Source organism: Mesocricetus auratus, unplaced genomic scaffold (assembly GCF_017639785.1).
Source record: "Mesocricetus auratus isolate SY011 unplaced genomic scaffold, BCM_Maur_2.0 Super-Scaffold_100040, whole genome shotgun sequence".
Classification (NCBI taxonomy): Eukaryota; Metazoa; Chordata; class Mammalia; order Rodentia; family Cricetidae; genus Mesocricetus; species Mesocricetus auratus.
The window spans coordinates 1,009,951-1,020,006 of record NW_024429217.1 but is presented as its reverse complement, the minus strand read 5'-3'; the positions used below and the strand labels follow the sequence as shown (position 1 = coordinate 1,020,006).

At 33.2% G+C, this 10,056-nt stretch overlaps 1 pseudogene; it reads right to left on the bottom strand.

The window, feature by feature from the left end:
- Positions 1-1,378: 1,378 nt before the first annotated feature.
- LOC106021708 lies at positions 1,379-2,332 on the bottom strand (annotated as a pseudogene).
- Positions 2,333-10,056: the final 7,724 nt, after the last annotated feature.

The window sequence follows — 10,056 nt, the reverse complement described above, 5'->3', positions numbered from 1 at the left end:
TCAGTGGTGTATATACAACTATTTAATTATCAATGTAATTTATAAAAAATTTACAATAAAATGTGTAAATTTTACATACATGTAAGTATGTATTATCTATGTAGTATGAATATGGCTCCTCTACACTCTCTTCCTTCCTATTCAATATCAAGTTTCATATCTCCTCCCCTAAAGTTATCTTAGCCAATTTACTACACACACACACACAGAGAGATAGAGAGAGAGAGAGAGAGAGAGAGAGAGAGGGAGGGAGGGAGGGAAAGAGAATACATGTTTGAATATACTGAATCAACAAAAACATGTTCAGATAATATCCTACTGCATATTCAATCTGAAAGTGGGGTCATCTGCCTACCCTTCTACCCTTTACCTAATTCTTCTTTATCATGGTGACATATTCAAACAAACTCATTATAGAAATCACTCTCAACTGATTATGTCCTGTATTTAGCTTCCTTGCAGTATCAACCTAGTATGTATCTAAGAACTTCTCTTGGTAATAATGCCTGCTACTGAATACTGTGCAGAGGAAATGTATAAGTAGGTGACACTGGGAAACTCTTTTCCCCATGTTTGCGGCATAACAGAATTTGGCTTGCCTTGATGCCAGTTTTGTAAGGGAAAATTACCAAATACATCATTTATAAAACAAGCAAACAAACAAACAAACACACCTCCTTATTCATAATCCAATCAGAAATTCAATAATAAAATATTGAAAATGGACTTGACCATTTCAGAAGAAAAGCAACATAATATATTTCAAAATTTTGTTTAACAAAATATAGTTACTCTCAGGGCAAATACTCTATGGGCATATGCCACATGGAGAAAAACTGACAAAAATTTTGTGTGCAGTTGATGGGTGATTTAATGCCTACTGTCCTGCAAAATAGTAGGATGTTGGCAGCTGGCAACAATTAATTGTATTTTTCAAAATAAATGCTTGACATTTTAGAGCAAACTCAAGTAATTGATGATAAATATTGAAGTTTCAGATTTATCTCATATTATTATCATAAGTTTTCGCAGAATTTGGAGATATCAAACTATCTCTTTTATTGTTTCATTTCTATAAATTCATTTATATTTCCATATTTCCATATGATACGTATCATTAAAATTATAATCCCTAAATAATTATTTTATTTTATGTTATAAAAAAGGAAATTGTTTTCACATTGTCAAACTAATTAGTCAAACAAGAGATATTTAGAGCTCTAAAAAAGAAAGTTAAAGGTAAACAGAGAATATAAGTTTAGATAGTATTTCTTCTGGTCATTTTAGAAGATTGTAGTAAGAGAAATACAAAATTTGTTCTTGTTAATCCTTCCAACATGGCTTATCCCAAAAAACCTAGTCAATAGCAATTGAAATATCAGAGAAGACACATTGCATTACTGATGTGTTTCCTCAAGGCTACCTTCATGTCTTTGTCCCTCAAGCTATATATTAAGGGATTCAACATTTGAGGGACCAATGTGCACATAACATAATCCAATGCAGTATTTGTGACTGAATTATTGAATGAAGAGCTGATATAAACACCCAATGCTATACCATAAAATAAGGAAACCACTGACAGGTGAGCCCCATAAGTAGAAAAGGCCTTTTCTACTTGCAATTATACCTTCCTTTCATGGAAGATATTCTCAAAACAGAAGAAACAACTTGAGTATAAGAGAAAATTATTCCAGAGTCTGGAATGCCATTAAGTATGATTGTTGCAAGATATATCAGAACATAATTAATTAGCGTGTCAGAACAGGCTAACTTGATGACTTGGGCTAGTTCACAGAAAAATAGAGGAATATCTAGGTCTGTGCAGAAGGACAGCCACAACACCATCAGACCAAGCCATCCAATGGTCACAAGACTAATGATCAGGGAAAATAGAATTAGAAGACCACAGGTTTGAGGATTCATGATTGCTGCATAGTTCCAAGGATGACATATGGCTATATAGCGGTCATATGACATTGCTGAGAGAAGACAACTTTCCAAAGTACAAAAAAAACAAGGTAAAACAGATTTGAATGAGACAGCCTGTATATGTGATGTTCTGATCCTGTGTATGAATGTTCACCAGCATCTTTGGAATGATAGTTGTGCTTAAAAATATGTCATTAAAGGATAGATTGGAGAGAAAATTGTACATGGGTGTTTGGAGATGGGAGTCAATGTTGACAGTAAGAATGATGAACATATTTCCTATGATGGTAATCAGGTACAATGAGGTAAACAGACTGAAGATGGGGAGCTGCAGTGTGAGATCATCTGTCATTCCCAAAAGTAAGAATCCTGAAACACCTCTTTGGTTTTTAGCTTCCATTTTGTGGGTAAATCTGCTTGAAATATGGAGAGAAATAAAAAGCAATAGCATATATGAGCACTTTATAAACATATGTACATTCTCCTAATATACTCATTATAAATTATTAATATTATGGTTTTAAGTCTATGACTTAAAATATCTGCCAGATGTTTTTAATATACACCAAATTTTGAGGAAATTTGCATTTATAGAAAAATCTTTTTCACGGGAACTTTAATGACTGATTACTTTTCTTATATATTTCTTCTGCTAGTCTCTTCCTGTATCATGCCCTAGCGTTTCTTCTCACATTATTTCTTAATTATTTATACATTAACTTGATTTGGTGAATTGTTCTAAGCATTAGCATTAAACATCATACAATACAAATAGCTTTTGCATTACAAGCACCCAATATTTTATACTATCAAAAACAGTACATAGTTATTTAATCTTCTAAAATCCATAGCTTATCAGACATGATGCTGTCATGCAAGTTATTTTTTCATGTTCTCACCTCATTTACCCAAAGATGAATTTAAGAAATCTAAGATTTTCTTATTAATAAGAAATAAACAGACACTGTTTGAAATAGCGTGGTTCATAGCTTTAATTATATTACTATACATTTGAATTTTTAAACCAATGTATGTTCATGTATCTGAAGCATACTTCATTAATATTGATAATAACTAAGATCTCCAACTTAGGTTTATAATTTTAATATTTTATACTGGACAAAGTCTATTTTTTGTTGTAAGTCAGTTTACTTACAACATTTAAGTTAAGTTCAACAATTGAAATACTTCCAGGTAAGTCTAAGGAAAGATTAGAAAATATTTTATACAGAGTTCAAAGTCATGAGACTTCCCCGTGAAAATGCAACTCATAATTTTTGGAAAGTAATTTTAATATAATTGTGACAAAGATATACCAAATTACCTGTTCAGTTCTGTGGACTTCTTCTATAAGGTAAGAGAAACAAGGATTTTTGGTTTTAAGGAAAAGTGCAAGAGAAATGATGGAATAAAGTGCATAGACTCCCAAACAAAGAGACTAAAGTATTCATCATTCTGTAGATTTTAGAAAACATAAGCATAGATAATAGATAAATGTTTATTGTATTAACATAATACCTTTAATTTATGATAGTCACTAATGCATATGCCAATATACAGCTGTAGATGCTATGTTCAGAGGGAAACAAAGAGATAATGATGTATACCAGATGACATAATATCTGACTCATATATTCCCAATGTGATCCAAAGTATACTACCTTTTTGATGAATGTGGATATCATTGATAGGGGAAACCTACTAATACAGTATGAATATTGTTATATACATTATTGAATTTTATTGTGGTGTTCATTTTTCACTTTATGCATGCAATTGATCCATATTTTATAAGCTGATATGCAAAGATTTCAATCAATTTTATTTAAATTAATCTGAATTGAAAACTGTAGGGCTGTTTCATGACAAGAATTGTATGAAATAAAATTACCTATCTAAATTCTCTAGAATATTCTTTTTCTGACATTTTGTGCAAGATTTTGTTAATTTTTTCCTTACCAGAAACATAAAATCCCATACACTCATCAGAAATTAGTAAAAATTTGTGTACAAAAGACAGAAATGGAACATTGCTCTATTTAAAAAAATGAATGAGATATTATTACACCTAACCTCAATATCTAAATCTTAACTAATACATTTAGATCATTTTTAATGTCAAAGAGCAACTAAATTTTCTTATATATATCTCAAAGTTGGAAGATATGTCATCATAAAATGCAGACAGATTAGTCCTTTTTCCTTTGTCAGATAGAATCTTTTCTTGTAGTGTCTATGGGTTTCTGTTTCTTGCTGGGTCAGGTGTGCTGACAGAGGCTATCACAGGCTGAATTCTATAGTATCAGAATCTCCTGGGATCAAGATACCTAATGTCCTCAGTAGACACAATTATTTCACAGTAGTTCGCATCCCAGAAGCATATAACCATAAAGACCATGAATAAAATAAGTTAAAGAATAAGATTCAGCCCCATAAGCTTTCATTCCTCCCACAAGTGCCAGGACCAGCCCCAGCAGTGAATGTTCTGGCTCTTGATTAATTTTAGTGTAAAGTCTATTTCATGAGATATTAGGATACCTACACCCTCTAGTTTCTTAGGCCCATTCAGTTGGAAAAATCTTTTCCTGACCCTTTTACTCAGAGGTAATATCTGCCTTTGAGGTTGAGATACATTTCCTGCATGCATCAGAAGGATGAATATTCTATTCTGATAGCCTGGTTCCTTTTATAGGCAAACAGGGACATTTTATATTAGGAGGTATTAATGACCAGTGAGTGTTAATTCTTGTTATATTTGTTTTTATTGCTGCTGGTGGTACTCTTCATGTGTTTCCAGTTGTTGGGGATTGCTGGTGTGAGATTGCCTGCATTTTTGTGGGTATAGCTAACTTCCTTGGGTTGCAGTTTTCCTTCTAATACTTTCTGTAGGGCTGGATTTATGAATAAGTAGTGTTTAAGTCTGATTTTTTTTTCATGGAATATCTTGTTTTTTCAGTCTGTTGTGATTTAAAATTTTGCTTGGTATATTACTCTGGGCTGGCATCTTTGGTCTTTTAGTGTCTGCAGAATATATGTGTAGGACCTTCAGGCTTTCAGAGTTTCCATTGAGAATTCAGGAGTAACTCTGATAGGTGTGTCCATTTTATGTTACTTAGGCTTTTTCCTCTGGAGCTCTTATTATCCTTTCTTAATTATTTATGTTTAGTGTATTTATTATAATGTGGTAAGTAGACTTTTTTGGTCCAGTCTATTTGGTGTTTTCTATGCCTCATTGACATATCCTTCCTTAGTTTGGGAAAGTTTTCTTCTATGATTTTGTTGAATATATTTTCTGAGACTTTGAATTGGACTTCTTCCTATATTCTTAGGTTTGGTCTTTCCATGGTGTCCCAGATAACCTGTATGTTCTGTGGTAAGAAATTGTGGGATTTAACATTTTCTTTGACCAATGAATCTGCCCACACATAAAATAATATATGAAAAAGGTATAACCGTAAAAATTTAGAAGAGGCTGTAAAGGTTCAGCAAGATACAAGTGGCAGCAGATCAGAGCATAGAGGAACACACACACACATCCTCTTTAAAAATAATTCAGCAATAAGAGCTAGAATTGACTAGGATAACATAGCAGCATATATAGATGTTACAAGACTGTATGAAGAGTAAGGTGTTAAGATTTGTTATGCCTAAAAAGATAGATTTCCATCACATTGTTTTCATTTTACCTAATTTATAAACAAAAGAATTCACTTATTAAACAAAATCTAATAAGATTATAAATACAAGTATTGTAAGGAATTAAGGAATTGGAGAGTAGCTACAATGTTTCCTAAGCCTGTGAAAGTTCTCAGCTGCACTTTAATTTGCAAGTAATATGATTGACCATCACTGCTCATCTCACAGTCAGATATTTTCGAAATCATCTTGAAGCTGAAAACTGCTGCCACCCTGAGAACAGCCTGCTGCATTATGCTTGTTTAAGCTGAAATGAAGCATAGAATTCTAGAAGTAGGAATATGGGGTTGATAATAAATGTTATTCTATGTATTTAAACTGTAACTCAGGGCATGGCAGGAAAGTATGTCTGAGACAAAATGACGTAATCTCTCTCTCTCTCTCTCTCTTGAGATAGTCATGAATATCTTTTTAATCAGTAAAATGAAATTTTCTGATTATTAGTCAGTCAGATTTTAAAAGTCTTTCTTCTATGTGTCTGACTCCAACCTCCCCATATCTGAACCTTATATCCTCTCTGCAACATGTCCACTGCTGGTGTTGGCCCTGACACTTGTTGCAGTAGTAAAGCAATGTCTAATATAATGTGAGACAGATAAAAGGAAGCCTATCTGGATGGCAATTAACTGTACAATGGATGTACCAGAGACCTAGGATAGCACTTAATTTGACTGGACCAAAAATTAATTAAATGATGTCTAATGATATTCTGGTATTTTCAAAATTGGGTGCTATGTCCAGGCAACACCAGAGAAGCTTCATGCAGCAGGATCAGGTGCAGAGCCCCACAACAAGATATTATGGGACAGAGAGAGTCTACACTGTTGATCTTCAGCTCTTCCCTCCCCTCAGAGCTAGGGAATCACATAGGAGATATGGGGGAAAGACTGTAGCAGGCGGAGGTGATAGAGGACACTCAAATAAGCAGGGCTTATATAGGCTGACAGATACTGAAGCAGCAAACTTGTGGGCTGCATGATCTGCACAATATCCCATGCTAATACCTTAAGATTTTTATTTGGTGTGTTTGTTAGGTTACTTATGGTGACAGTCACTGTGTCTGTCTCTTCTGCCTGCTCTTCGGGCTCTTTTCCTCATATTGGATTGCCTTGACCAGTCTCGATATAAGAACCTTCGACTTTTGTCCTATTGGTTTTTGTCTTTTAGAGGCCTACTACTGTGTGAAGTCAAATGGAAGAGGGGTACATCTGATGGAGAAGGGAGATAGAGGAGCTGGAAGGAATGGAGGCAGTGGAAATCTGTACGCATGGTATATTAAATGAGAGAAGAAACGTTTATCAATAAAAAGTATGATGTTGAGTGTATTACTCTGCTAAGGTGTGTCAGACTTCCACCTGCCATCATCCATTTCTTCTTATTGGCATTTCACATTCTCTACATATATTCTAGTCCTCTTTGCTTTAGTAATAATGGCATTAATTAACTATTAATATCATTTAGGTATTTTTATATCTGGTAATAAAATATATTTATAGCATAGGCTATTAGAAATGCTAATTATCCAGAAAAATCTCCTTCTAGAATACCAGTGAATGTTCCTTTGACCTTACTTTCTTTTTTACTTTGAATTTATAGAATTCTAACATGCAACATTTTATTAAATATGAGTGTGATTGATATAAATACTTTCGTTAATGGTGTCAAATACTTCAGGTCTGTCATTTAAAATATCATTATGCTGGTGCAAGGGCATATTTTTCTTTCACCAAAAAGGCCATTGATTGAATTTTAACTACTTCTCTTAGTACAATAATTTTGATGCATTATTTGAGAATGTACAATGTATTTTGACAATATTTACTTCCTAATCTCACCACTACTCCACACAGATACACGGTTGGCCCTCTACAAATGAAATTTCATGTACTCTTTTATTATATAACATACTTATTACAGTTGATACTGTCTGTATACTTGTGGGTGTGGAGATAGCCACGGGAACTTGGTTGATATTATTGGGACCACATCATTGAAGACAACTGATTTTCCTTTTGCCAGGCATCATCAACTCTCAATAGACCTAAAGGTAGTTTTCTGAAGGCTCAGAAAGATTTCTGATTTCATACTGAAACATTTACTGGCTTATTCAGGTATTGTTAAAGTAAATAAAATTCCTATGAATTCAGTGATAAAGTCGTGTCTAGAAGACACTGTCTTTTTCTCCATCTTCCTGACCTCTACATATTAAATTTTTTCTGCTTCCTTTTGTGGCAATTTTGCTGGAACTTTGTGAAAGAGGAGTGTCATTTAGATAATGATGTTTGTGGTACCTACTTCAGAGACACTTTTCTTCTTTGATAGTACTGACTTTCTGTGATAACTGCCATTCACTTCACAAGAATCTCAAATGAGGTTTAATAGCTGTAGAACTTCATGGTACAAAATATCAAATTACATGGTATTACAGGTGTATGGAATCCAAATCTACAGCAGTGGAATACTTATTTGAGGTATTCTGGGAAACCGCTGACCAAAAAAATATGAAAGAAATACATTACACAGCCTGAACTGGTATTTTTCATAGGCATTCTATAGCTTTTCAGAAGAATATTGTATCTTGTGTGGTATAATTGAAATTAAATTTAAATTCCACTGAAAATCATACATCTATAATAGCAAAATTATTTAAGGGTCATAAAATTTACATCAAATGAAAGCTGGGTTGTCCTGGTGAATGCTTTTTATCTTAGCACTTGAGAGCCAGAGGTAGGTGGAAAAAAAGTATATCAAATGAATAGCAGTCATATTCTGTTTCCTCATTCCTCCAGTAAGCAGAGTAAGATGTCAATAATTGACAGATGTAGAAAATACTTCACATTAAAAGTTAGTTCAATAGTTCAATATTTTTTATATTAGTGTGTCTTTCTTTACTATTTTGTGAAAGTTCCAACCTAACATAATTCAAATCAAGGCAAATGTACAGATCATATGTATGGTCCTGAAAGGGTCAGAAAGTAATGAAATGATCCAATAGAAAAGAACATTTTCTATGTAGGCCAGAGAACATGACGTCAAACGCCTTTGTGTCAAAAAGCTGCTCACAGATATTTTTGTACACCTGTAAACTGAACATTCTAAGGCAAACATCTTGATTCCAGTTTCTCTCTACTAAGCAGAAAGCTGAAAATGAGTTTTGTGGACAGACCTGGCCTTAACGTCATTGAAGTCTTGAACAATTAAGAAAAACAATAAAGGGATGTTCTTCTTACTCTGCAGTATAGTTAGAGCGGCTTTCTTTTTTAAAATTTTTTTATCATTTTATATTTCAGGAAATTTTGTTATATGTTGTTCATTTATCCATTCCATTTGTATACTTACTTACTCTCTAATGAAATCTTGCTCTTCCAATATGTGCATTTAACTAAAAAGTTGATGAAGTATTTGAATATTTTATTTAATAGAATATATTATAAATATGATATAAGTAATAAAAAAGAGATGCACTAAGTGCCATGGAAGGGGTTAGCTACTTAGAGATTACAGCAAAAGTACAGTTATGTTACTGAAGAATTGTGAATATAGTGTGTTGAAGGATTTGTTTTCTAACAAGACTAATGCCTTTAATACTCCCCAAAGGGAGATAGGCTAATGTTAAGGCAAATCTTTTGTGTTTAAATGGGAAACTAGCCTTGCAGTGAAATATATCAAGATATCATTACAAGAGGGAGGATTATAGCTTCAAATTTAGTCTCCTATTATGAGGAGAAATTCACTCTTGAATTATTGTGATGAATTTGCAAGTAACATTTATTAATTTCTCTGTGTCCAGTGTTGAAATAGATCTAGTATGTCTCTCAATTCTCACTGAAGAAGTTTTCTTTTATTTTCCTAGAGTTGACAATTAATATAGAGAGCCACAACTGGGAAATGAGCAAAGAATAAAAGTTTATAACATGCTTAACACTAAGTGAGACATCTATATTATACACCTCTTGCTAAATCTCAGAAATTATCCCAAAGGGGGTAAAAATTCTAGGAAGTACACATAACATATGTCTTTAAGAATTTACTGTATTTCATCCTTCACCCAGATATATACAAGGAGCACCAAGGTAATTGTTTCTTTTTGATAAAATTATGACAACAATTGAAAATTAGAGGAGAAATTTTTGGAAACAATTATGGGAGGAGGTTGGAGGATAGGATTTGATAAAAACACTTTATGTGTATGTATGATATTATGAAAAGCAATAAAAATTTATGTGGAGCAAATGGAGTTTGTTGTTTTGATTTTTTTCAGACAGGGTCTCAAAAGCTTTTGTTGTCCTGACAATTGCGACTTAGATGAGAGTAGCCTTAAAGTCTCAAAGATCCACCTGCCTCTGCCTCCCAAGTGAGGGGATTAAGGGTATGTGCTAGAGTTTCCATGAAGGTATTCTATTTTTTAATGGACCAGGATTTAAACAT